The following is a 13,460-nucleotide window of genomic DNA, read 5'->3' on the forward strand; positions in this document are numbered from 1 at the left end:
AGCCAAGTAGTAACCTGTTTAAACTTGATTTGAAATTTTAACAAGTTTAAAAAAATGTTTAAGCTTGATTTCTTTCTTGGTTTGTTTATTCTTGAACAAGTTTTTAACGAACAAACGTGAGCTCAAACTCGAGTAGCTTGGCTTGTTTCTCTCTGTTGGGTACAATGTAGTAGTATTTGAAAGGAAGCGATCCTCTCCAGTACATGTTTTGGACTAAAGGAGACAATTGTCATATGAACTATCCAATACTTTCCTCAATTGTTCTCAATTTCATAACGTATGATCCAGATTTTGACTGTTTATTCCTGTCCAAATAGGATCCGATCCTTGTTTTGAAAACGACTTTTTGTGAGAAAACCCATCCAAGCATCTTTTTTTATATTGTTTATATAAATTTTAGTTTTATGGTACTAATTTGTATATTCAAGAAAGTATCTTCATGATATCTTTTTCCTTTAAAGGATAATCTGGCAGTGATTTTATTTGTTGTGAAGTATGATACGTGTATAATATTGAAAATTCTAACTCCACACCCTTTTACACAATCACTTACACACCACACCCATAATAAGGGTGGAACCTGCACACACTTGTGTGTGGGCTCCACCCCTATTGTGAATATGAATGTGTAATTGAGTGTGCAAGTGGGTGTGGAAGTAGAATGATTGGTATAATATTGCACGACGACTTTTTGTAGAGTCATATCTTCATGATATCTTTTTCCTTAAAAGAATAATCTTTGAATGATTTTACTATTGTTATGAAGACCAGTCATGCTACTCACACAGTAATTGTGCATAGATTGCAGTGTGGGGCCACTTTAGGTTCTACACAAAATAATCCGATCTGTTTATTAATTGTAAAATATTTTTTAAGGGTCCCCTCAAAAAATCAACTCAATCCGATACCTATAAGTGCTCGATCTAATCATCTAATTTTTTATTTAGATTTTAGAATAATGAAAAGTCAGATGATTGGATCGAGTACTTATAGGTATCGAATTGAGCTAAGTTTTAACAAAGACCCTTGAAAAAATGTTTTACTTTTAATGAACGGGTCGGATCATTTGTGTGAGACCCAAAATGAGCCCCATATCACAATCTATCTTTACCTCCTTAAAAACTGTTGTAGTATTTTAACGGTATACGTAATGGCATGCATGATCTTTGTACGTGTATACTAGAAGTGACAATCTCAACCCATATATTTTTAATCTGCCCACTTATAATCCAATTCAATCCAACCCGCTCATATTACATAATGGGTTTATATTGGTTCAACCCAACCCATATAAATCCATATTTACATGGATTTAGGTGTGTTAAATATGGGTTGAATATGAGCTAAAATTAAAAGACTCATTTCATGCACAAGAGTGAACTACAGTTACGTTGTCCACGTTGTCCCGCTTCCTATACCAAACAAAACCATGTTTTGGTTTTATTATTCGATCAGCTAACCATCTCTCTCTCTCTCTCTCTCTCTCTCTCTCTCTCTCTCTCTCTCTAGTGTCTCTCTCTCTTTGACTATCGATGTCCACCACATTTTGGCCTAAGGCTGCATTCTCTTGAATTTAACTTAAATTTGTAAAAAAAATTCGCATTTAATAGTTTTGCACCAAATTTTTGCAGGTTCTCGATAAGAGGAATCAAAAAAGTAAAAAAAATTTACTTTTACCTAAGTATTTTGAGAAATAAACACTTTTTAGTGATATTTTTTTGCTAAAAAATGATTATTTCTCAAAATACTTGGGTAAAAGTAAAAAATTCTTACTTTTCCGATTCCTCTCGTCAAGACAAATCAATAACTCACAAAAGTTTGGCACAAAATTAATAAATGCGAAAAAAATTCAAATAAGGACAATTTTTATATATAAGTTAAATTCAAGAGGACGCAGCCAGAGATCTCTCTTTCTAAAATATTGGCGGTGGCTTCAGTGGACGCAATGAAGACCAAAACTGTACAATTGGTGGAATCCTCGTCAAATTTATGTTACTGTTTGGAAATGGGAAAAAAGGTAAAAACTTATTCTTTAAGTTTTTTTAGCCCTTTAATTGCTTCAATACTTTTTAAAGCTTTTTTATCTACTGACTCCTTGTCGAAGTTATCTTGACATCGTTTATTTTCGTTCCCGAAAAGGACGAGACAAAAATAAAGTAAAATTGAATTTCGACATTTCTAAGCCTAAAATGGGTTCCATACTTGTTTTTTGAATGGTCTGACGTGATCAATGAATTTTGTGTGTACGCAATTGCTGGGGTAAAAAAAAAATCGAGGTCCAAGTTATATTTGAAAAGGAAAGAAAATGAAGGAAGCAGGCGGGTTGGGTTGGGTTTGGGTTTGGCTTGACCCATATTAACTTCGAGAAACGCAATCGTACATATCATTAAGAGGGCAAAACTAACCAGAAAGAAGCACGAAACCAGTAATGTCCGCGAACTCAAAAACGGTTTATCGAGGCGCATTCAAGTATCTGGACATTGAAGTGGGTTTGGTCGACAGAGTTTCAAAATAAAAAATTGGCTTATATAGCGGAAAGAAGGAAGGGGAAACGGGGACGAGAGAGAGAGAGAGAGAGAGAGAGAGAGAGGAAACGGGTCGGGTCAGGATGGCTTGGGTTTGACTTGACCCATATTTGACCTGAATCTTTTCAACCCGTTTACTATTTGACCCATATTTGACCTACGACCCATTTCAACCAACCCAGACCCGCCCATTTGCCACCTCTAGTGTATACTAATGATATAGTGTAGGTTAATCTGATGATAAATAAAGTAAATAAAATAATACTGTAACACTCATAGGGCGGATTGGATGAATACGGATTAAGGATTGGATTCAGGGCGGATCGGATCGGAGGCACACTTACATCCGAATCCGATTTGAACTCCGAATTTTTTTAAAAAAAAAATCTGAATCCGTTCCGAAATCTGAAAAAATCCCGAAATATCCGATCCGTTCGGGGCGGATAACAGATCGGATTCGAACGGGTCAACCGAGATGGCCATCCCTAATAGTGGTGATATCATAGTAGCATTTACACTATACTACATAGTATAAAGCGAAGTGGTGTTATCATATAATATCTAAATCCACTAGTATTTATCCGTGCCTACAGCACTACCCACCATTTGATGGCATTTTTGTAAAATATTTATAAGAGTGTGAGTGATTTTTTAAGAGAGTTGGATAGCACACATTAGCCATTTGATCAAATGAATCTCAACCCTTTTTTCAACTTATGTTTATAAGGTCCCCACACCCTTATGTTTTATTAGGTAGATATATGTATATCTACTATATTTTATTGCAATGGTGTTTTAGTAAACAGAGCTCTTAGAGCATCCACAGTGGAATAACCAAAATTATAAGGTTGGTAAAGTTAACAATGTTCTATCAAAAAAGTGCTTATAGACAGTCACAGTGGCATAACCAAACTTAACAACCTTTTAGCAACTCATCAAATTTTAACCCTTGGATAATCAATATTAGCAACCTTTTACCAATAACCAAAACCTTCTCTCTCTCTCTCTCTCTCTCTCTCTCTCTCTCTCTCAATAATGTTTCTAAGAAAAACATTTTTAAAATAAGTTTTTTTTTCTTGCAAAAACATTTAAATTGTTTTTTATTAAAAACTGGAGGATTTTTTTAAAACTGTCAAAAACTATCCTTTTTTTCCAAAATAAAGTTTTCAAAAAATTATTTCCATTTCTAATAACCTGTTTTTAATTGTTTGAAAACAATTTTTAAAAAATTATTTTATATGGTGACAATTTTTAGATTTTTAAAAGTTGAAAATGTGATGTGGCAAGTTTTGATTATTTAATGTTAATTATGCCACTGTGGACATCTACATTGCTAACCTTAGCAACCCCTTAAATGAATAATCAAAAGATAATGTGGCAACTTTTAATAATCCAATTTTGTTTAGTCCACTGTGGATGTTCTTAGGTGGAAAGTAGCACAATTTAGTTGGCTTGTTATAGTAGTTTTAGTGTGACATATGTCATTAACTTTTTAATTATTAAGATGGTATCTGGGACAATTTGTCGCTTACGCGCTCCTCGACTAATCTGAGGACCATAAACCCACTGTCTACTTGCAGAAGCCTCACTTGAAAGAACAAATATATTCCATAAATCTTTGGAAAATGATAATACCAAAATTATTTTTATTTGTGTCAAAACTCTAGTGTATAAAGCCTTATATCTTGCACATGGTATGAAGGTTTTATGCACTATAATTTGGCATAAATAAAAACAGTTTTGACATTAGCAACACACATTTCTTTTTCGAATTCATGCTCAGAAATTTTGCTATATTCCATGTCTAATGTAGTATTTTTATTCTCATCTCTCTCTGCCCATCCGAATATGTACATTAATTTATATTAAATATATAGCAATGTATCTTTGTATAGATAATACTTAATTTTGATAAACAATATATAGACATTGATTGTCAAAATGAATGTACAAACAAATATATGTACTATTGCATAGAAAATAAAATTTTGGTGTAAAATTCATGTATTTATGCAAACAAATATAAATTCGTCTCACTTTTTTTTATTATCCCTGACTTTGAATGAGTGTTGAGATGTGTATGAGTTGCGTTGGGCAAGCTAGGAAAAATAGGCTCAGTTTGGATGGCTAGGATCTTAAGAAGGAATGTGATACCATACTTTCATGATTCTAACATTTGAAAAGGACAACTATATGAATGTGATACCATACTTTTAAGATTCCCACATTTGATAGAGACAAGAAAAAGATTGCGATTCCAATAACACATCCGACCAAAAATCACATTATTAGTTTGCGTGAAAATCTGATCCCTTCCTTACCCCCATTGAAATCTTAGATTCCTCGCTCAATCAATACAAAAACAAAATGTTGACTTTGATAAATTTTCAAAAATTGATTCATATTTCTTGCAAAAGATTACTGAATTAATTCAAACACCGGAATGAAATTACTTCAAGTATTGTATTTAATTCCTACTAATATATTCTAATTCCTGCTTAATAAAATTCCTAAGAATTTTATTCTAGTAATCATATTTCTATTTATACGGAAGATTACAGTCATCCAAACATAGTCATAAGTTTTTTTTGCTATGTTTGGATGACTGTAACGACTATGGCAACCTTTCACAAGTCAAAAGTTATCTCAAAGAGAAACAGAGCTTTGCAAAGACTTTTTTTTATCTCAACAGAGATAGACTTCATCACAAACTTTTAACAAAATGAGCATAAAATTCATCTTCTACAGCAATTAAAACTCTAGAGAGTGATAATCATTGAATCAAACAAGAGTTTGAGATAATAAAACACATAGTCCTAACCTGTTTGGCATTTCCTGTCCTAGTTTGGAAAGAGTTCTATGGTTTTATACAATATGCAAGATTTCAAGCAGTCTCAAAGGGTGCTCCGTCAGGAGCTTGCTGGAACCTAACATAGCTCGTGACATGCCGGGATATTAGGAGAACTCAATGTGGGTTGCCCGCTCGATGCACATGAAAAAGAAATAAATAAAGCAAATATTAATTCCATGTTGAACTTTTTGGTTATGACTCTCAAGTTCCCAGCAGAGTCGCCAAAACTATGGACACCTCCCAAAAGGGGCATCGCCACACAAATATCCTTTTTACTTGTTTCCTCTTTACATATTGGAATCGTGGATATTCTCATAGCCAGGAACATCTCCACACGATAACAAATCACCGTTGAATGGAGTCGTCACATAGTTTATTAAAACTAAGAAAACAAGTAGAAATTCTTAGTACGAAAGCCAAAAGTACAATAAGCCAAAAGTACGATAAGATGAAAAAATGAGTCGCCACTCATTTTTTCATCTTTTAGTTGGTGAATTTACGAAACAATCCCTACATGCATACACTTTTTACAAATCTCAAGGATTGTTTAGTAAATTCATCCGCTAAAAGATGAAAAAAAAAGTGCTTGGATTAATTAAGGGAATGTAGAAATAAATTTGTAGACACCCCAATCTGACTTCCCGATCGTTTTACTTTGTTCTTCGGTTTCTTGATTCCCCGATGATGAGTCAGGTCGAAACAGTCCCGAGAACTTGGAATGGCTTGAGTTTGGCATGTCAGGAACCCATCCTTAGCCTTAAAACCTTAAATCAGAACCTGAACCTTGGGTTTTCATGTCGCGCGACATACTGGAACCCTCGCGCGATGGTTCATTTGCCAGGTGGTGGTCAAAGTCAAAGCTTTGACCATTGACCCTCGCGGGGTTGGCTGGAACCTCGCGCGATGGTCAACACCTGTCATTTTCACACAGATTGCGTGTTGGTCAGGGGGCTACAGACCCATGTGACCCCGTTTTCTCGGCTGAACAGCGTTCTGGGGGGGCTCCCCTTGCACCACCTCACCCCCCATTCTCCCATCACCTTTGCCACCCACTCCTCCACCAAGCATTTGTAACCAGCATTGTTGGCTGGTTACAAGGGCTTGGTTAGCCATCCACTAACCCCCTTCTCCTATAAATACACCCCCCATGCTCCCTTGCAAAGGGTTACAAAAAAAGCTCTCACCAAGAAAGAAGAAGAAAAACTCAAGCACAAACACTTCACACCATTCATTCCCACATAATCACCCTCCAAATCTCACCATCTCATCATTCAAGCCATCTCCAAGGCACTCAAAGCAAAGGTATAAAATCTTTCTGCTCACTGTTCGATCCCCTGAGGGGGGCTGGCAGGGTCAAGGCTGGTAATCGATACCAGTTCTGGCCCTAAAGCCGGCAGAGTTTCAAGGGCTGTTGGCTGGGAAACCCTCGCGCGATGGTCCCGTATCCTCGCGCGACGATTCTGTCTGCGTGAGAATGGACCACGTGGGGAAGGGACCCTGGTCTTTAAGTTTATTATTGTGCATATAGCTCTTTTAAAAGTCTCTAAAGGAGATTTAGCCCACTGCTTTGCTGTTTTGCATGTTGAAAATCATTGTTAGGCTTAGTTTATAACACCTCTTGGTTTGGAATGCTCTTGGGATGCTCTTGAACATGTCTCAGAGCCCTAAGTATGCAAAGCAATTCCTGGAAGTCCAGTCAGAACAATCGCGCGGCTGTCTCATACTGTCGCGCGATGGTTCTCTGTTTCCCAGGTACTGCCCTTGCATGAGCAACCTGGCCTTGGCCTCTGTTTAGACACCCCCACTGTTTAGGGGTTGCATTTTCATAATATTTCTATCTGTTGGCTGTAATATTGTTTACTTTCAAGTACCCATAAACTGCTTGGTTTGCACCTGGGTGAGCACTGGTCCTTCTAGAGCCCAGAAGGGAATGAAATTCAAACCATTGGTGAAACATGAATACTCGCGCGAGTGTATGGGAATGTCGCGCGACGGTTTGCTTGCATGCGGATGAACTCACGCATGCAAGCTGGCTGTTTCTTCGTGCCAAACTCATACACAGCGCTGTCTTGATGTATGATCAATGTTTTGAACTTCGTTCTATTTATTACTCATCATCTCGCTCATGCATGCTATCCATCACATCCTGCAAACTGTTACAGTTTTAATCCCCGATTAACTGTTCCCCCGTCCTAATTGGCTAAAAATTGATTAATGAAACAGAATCGCAAACAAACATTTTTCGCAAATGCCTAAGTAGAGACTGATCTCCGGATTGGGCGAGAGGGGTGCCATAAAACCCTTCCCCTCTCGTAACCTGGCTCCCGAACCCAGATATGGTTATGACGGACTAGTTCCTTAACTCTTTCAAATCAAACAGCGCGGCAAGTGCTTCGAAATACGGTTCCTTGGGTGTCGGACCTTCAAAACCCGAGTGGCGACTCTGTATTTTGCGAGCGCTTGCTTTCCCCGCTCGCGCTCCCTCGACCCGGGCCCCTTGCCTCGCGTCTCGGAATCCGGAAATTCCGAAAAAAGGGCACCCATGCCCACAGTGGCGACTCTGCTGGGGATGCGAACCAATATTGGTCTATGTTTAGATTTCAATACACTTGAGGAACAATCCCGCAAAAGTTTGTCAAAACGGTGAGCTTCGTGCTGCCGAAGGTTGGAATGGTGATTTAACGGGACCTCGTGTCCGGCCAATCCAATCTGGGACTTTTCCGATTGTTCTCTCGTGTAGTTTCTTCTAAGCATTGATTAAATAAAGTGAGCCAAATTTGAAAAAGGCGTTTGCGAATTTGCGATTCTATTTTCATTAATCAACTTCTTTAGCATCTTCATTTGCATCGATGTGGGATAAAGCCTCGTTGGATCGTTTTGGCAATCCGGCACGGTTTACCGGAGCTCGGGGACCCCGAATGACCAACAACCTTCGACGATGATGAGTCATTCTACCGTTTGACTGTTGCTCTGCGATTACGCGGGCAGCGGGAGGTATATCTTGGCTTTAGTCCGAGGAACCCGTTACAAGCCAAAACCAGCCTTTTTGCATATACAAAGCACTAGAACTTTCCAAACTAGGACAGGTACCTGCAGGGTAAGATCTACTTGCATCTAACCCCCATATACTGTCTATGTGTTACTGCTTTTCCTACCGCATGCACTGTACATACATACCGTTTTGCGTAGGGGCATGTTTAGGGCGGCTTCTAGGTTGTCTCTCTTTCGAGTCTGTCTTATGTTTATTAGGACGCCGCTAGGTCCGATGAAGAGTCATGCATCTTCGCGGTGCATGTTGTCAGATTTTCAAAAGTCCTAGGATCAACAAGACTTCGGGAAATCGAAACTTTCTAAGTCCTTGTCCATGTCCCGATTGAAGTCTCAAACAGAAAACAAGGAACGACGAAGAGAATGCCGTGATGCTCACACCATCCTGGTTATCGTGCGCAGCACGTACACCGCTCAGGCTATGGCACTGTGTTGCCTACGCCGCCCCGGTTAAGGTATCACGTCATTCACCCCGAGTTATTCCATGTTCAAAGTTGGAACTTCAAGAGCGAAAAAAAATCAAAGGCTTAGACTATTTTCGACATCTCTTAGTATTATTCGACCCAAACGAGGATACACTCTCGAAAAGAAATCCGAGGATTTTAGCAGCGTCCGAACATCATGAGACAGACCCGTCTGTAGTCTTAGAGTCTAAGGGCGACACTGACGACGATGGCTGCATTATCACTTTAAAGTCTTTTGCTTAGAGTAAGGTTGCTGCAGGGCCCTTATCGAACCTTTTCTTACAGCAAAGCAAAGCAGAATTCTGAACCATTGCGCCGCCAAGGAAAGTATCGAGGCAGAAAGCCAAACCCACTTGGGAACGTCTGCATCAGAATTCCGTTCAAAGGCTAGTCAGGTTGCAAGCTCAGTCAGTCACAACGGAAGACTCTCCGGGCTCTTTTTTGGCCGCTTTACGATCAGGATCACCGTCAGTTCTCCAGGAAATTGAATCTCCGGCGTTACCAACCTCCCCGTCCTCGTCAAGTTCATCCGGGACCTCCATCATGGCAGATCATCCGCAACCACTGAGTCTCGAAACCATGCTCATGAACATCCAGAACAGCATCGCCACCATGCAGCAAAGGGGTGCTCAGACTGATGCAAATCTCGCTAGGCTCAATGACCTTATCAACACTCGTCTTCCACCAGTTGCAGAAGTGGGAGGCGAGGTCGATGAGGACGACCATGCGGAACAGGTCTTTGTTGAAGACCCTAACCATGCGGGGCGGATCATAATTCAGCCCAACCCGAGAGAGGCTCACCCGGAGGTTGCGAATCTGAATCTCGCTGTGGCAAGACCCGTTTTGGATCCTAACATGACTGCTCTCATGGCAAAGATCGTCAAGCTAGAGGAATCTGTGTCCAAGTCTGAAAAGATCAGTGCCGGGGGAATTGATTTAGATCGCCTCTGCTTGTATCCTAATGCTAAGCTCCCCGACAAGTTCAAAATGCCTGATCTCGCCAAGTTTGATGGAAGTGGCGACCCGAAGACTCATCTCTATGGCTACCATGCCGCCATGAAACTCTTGGCTGTTGAACCCGAAGCCATGTCCCAGCTCTTCCCTCAGACTCTCTCAGGACCTGCCTTTCACTGGTTTTTGTCGCTCGACATTGCTAAAAGGAGGACGTGGGAAGACATCGGTGCTGCGTTTATTTCGCAGTATAGTCAAGATGACAACCCGAGAGCTTGAGTCCACGAAAATGGAGGTTAAGGAATCCTTTGCGGATTTTGTCAAAAGATGGAGAACGAAGGCTGCTCAGATGACCGATCGCCCAAGTGAGAGAGATCAGCTCCGAATCATCTCTCGCAATCTTCAGCCTGATTATGCTAGGCATTTGGTTCTTGTCCAAGCCTCCTCGAACTTTGATACTATCTTCGAATCTGGGTTGGCCATCGAGGATGCGCTACAAAGCGGGATCCTGTCAAGAGGGGAGTCTTCTAACCCTTCGAAACCAAAGCCTCGGGTCTACTCAGGAAACACCAATGCGTTGTTTGGCAGTGGGACATCTTCCAACACAGCAACTAGCGGCGCTAATGCTTCCTCTTCCAATACAACCAATCGCGTCGCTGAGATTAACCAGGTGCAAACCCCACAAAATAACCGGCCCCGCGGTCAGTCCCGCAGTTTCTCTGCGTTTGAAGCTCCACTGTCATCTGTCATGGAGAAGTTAATCCAGTCAGGGCATCTGAAGCCCCTTGACCCGACTCCTTTGCCTAAGAACCCTTCGCCCAACTTCAAAGCCAACCTTTATTGTGCCTACCACCAAGGGGTCGGACATCTTACGGACTCCTGTTTCCGCCTCCGACATGCGATCCAGGATCTCATAGATGAGGGAACTCTCCATGCTCCACCTCCACCAACCCAAAAACCAAACATCCTCTCCAACTCCCTGCCAAAGCACAATGCTGCTCCCCGCATCAACCAAATATCCATTAGCTCCACTCATATCAACCTTAGCTCCACTATATTCAACCCCACTGACCATATAACCTCAACAAACCAACCCAGGCCGGTCGTGCCTATCCCTTCTCAGCCCGAAGCCGAAATTTCCTACATCCATCTTGAAGAAGGACAGTCGTCCAATCCCGATGTGCCTCTCGCACGCTTGCAGAATGGGGCGTTTGTGTTCAACGCCTCCATCAGCGAGCTGTTTCACCAGTCCATTCCTGCCGTGCAGCTCAACTCTGCTTCTTCCTTGGACAGCCCGTATTTTGATGTGACGGATCCAAACTCCTCTCCAAATTTGATAAGCCGCTTTAGGTCTGCCGTCCCTTTTCTACCAGAACAGCAGGTTGATATGCAAGCAGTAGGATGGGCTATCGCCGATAATGATGATTATGCGGCCCCCATAATCAATGAATGGACGGAGCTAGAGTTAGACGGTTTCCCCCAGAACCCCGAATATGTCCCATTTAACCATGCTTGGTATGACGCCTGGATGGCTAATTATGAGGCAGGCATGCTTGACCCTTTGGATGGATTCTCTTTGAACATGCTTTTTCAACAGCCTGAGCCCGTTCTGCCTGAGGAGGAGTACTATTGGGATCCCGAGCCCGCGTGGCAGTTTCCATTAGAATTCGACCTTAATCCTCCTCAAGGATATGCTCTGCCCGATCACGAGATTCAATTCATAGAAGAAGGTTTCGTTCAGGAGGAAACTCGCGTCTTGGGGGAATGTTTTCTCCCTTCTACTCTTGACAGGCTGGTGGGCTCTGTAACCAACACTGAGTACGATCCTACATTCTACATCATTAGCGAGGAGCTCTCGCGCCCCGCACCGCCTTATCCGACCGAGGAAGATCACAGCATTATGGTTACGGACCTTGTTCCGCCAGCAGATCTCTGGGATGTAGATGATGTGGTTAATATCCAAGTTGGGTCTGAGGTTTGGACTGTCAACCGCTCTCTTGCCGATGGGGGACTCTGGGACGTCCCGTTTATTGCTAACACGGAGCCTGTTGGGGAGGCTGTAGCTGTTAAGGAGCCAGATTTCTGGGAGTCGCTGCTGTGGAATGATTTAGCTCAAGACCTCGATCTAGGCATGGAAGCACCTGTAGCCTCACTGCCTTCTGACAAAGGAAAACGCAAATTGGGGGAAGTCCCTGCTGATCTTTGGGATGACCGTCAAGACCTTCAAACGATACCCTCTTCAGAGAACGTTCACAACGTTACGAGGAGTGGACGAATTTTTCAGCCTTCCAATCTTCAGGCTGGGAGCTCGTCCAATCCTTCTAACAAAAGGAACGAACCTTCTGCGTTCCTAAGGTCCGCACCGTTTGAGGCACCTCCTAGCTCCCCGAATGATGACTTGATTCAGAGGCAGCTGGAGCGGATTCCTGCTGCTATATCACTCTGGGGACTAATCTGTTCCTCCCGCGAGCATCGTCAGAAGTTTTGCCATACTCTCTCTCGCCTTGAGATTCAACCTGATGTCACGCCTGAAGCTATGATATCCATAATTCTCCCGCCTACTTCGAAGCACACTGTGGTCTTCACCGATAAGGATCTACCGATTGAAGGGGTTGGTCACAATCGCCCCTTGCACATCACTGTTAAGTGTAAGGGACTCTGGATTCCAACTGTTCTGATCGACAACGGATCGGCGATCAATGTTTGCCCGTTGAGAGTGGCTTACCGCTTGGGACTAACCAAGAAAGACTTTGCACCTTCCAATCTGGCTGTTAAGGCATACGACAGCACTCGTCGCGTGGTCGAGGGCACGCTCGTGCTCAAACTTGACGCTGAGGGATTTGAGATGGATGTTGAGTTCCATGTGGTCGACATCCCCGCCACCTTTAATCTTCTGCTGGGAAGGCCGTGGCTTCACCGATCTGACATCATGGCTGTACCGTCTACTCTTCACCAAAAGGTTATGTTGGGACTGCCTACTGGAACTTTGACTATTTGCGGGGACTCGGGCATTCGCCCGCTTAAGGAAGATGGCACACCTGTTCTGGGGATTGCACACGGCGAGGAAGACGTTGATCTCGGGGGTTTCTCTTTCGACACTTCTGGTTCGGTTTTGGCTATCAACGTGGATGGGGACTTCATCATAAGCTCTGTTGCTTTAGACATCATGAGAAGGATGTCCTATCTGCCTGGTCTTGGCCTTGGGATTCACCAACAAGGGATCCCTGAGTTCCCTGCTTTTCCTTCCTGCGAGGGCCGCTTTGGTTTGGGGTACTCTTCCTCTACCAAGGATGCCAAAAGAAGGAAATGCACGGGAAAACCTCGATCTCTCTATGGTGAACCCGACAGCTATTTTGTGCGCGAAGTGGGGAATGACGTCTACACCGGACAGCCTGAGCCTTTTATCGATTCAGTCACTGGGGATTTGCTGCCTGGGTTTGAGGTTTTCGCTGATGACACTTGGTCCTCTAGTGATGAAGAGCCAGCAAGGGCGTAGTTCAAAAGGAAGCTCAGCCAGCCTAAGCTAAAGACTGATTGGCTGATGTCTTTTGATCAAGGGAGCTTGGAGCAGCTATTTTATGAGTTCTCCCAGGTGGGTTTGGCCAAGGAAGGTGAAGAGGC

This window comes from Rhododendron vialii, chromosome 9a (genome assembly GCF_030253575.1).
Source record: "Rhododendron vialii isolate Sample 1 chromosome 9a, ASM3025357v1".
NCBI lineage: Eukaryota > Viridiplantae > Streptophyta > Magnoliopsida > Ericales > Ericaceae > Rhododendron > Rhododendron vialii.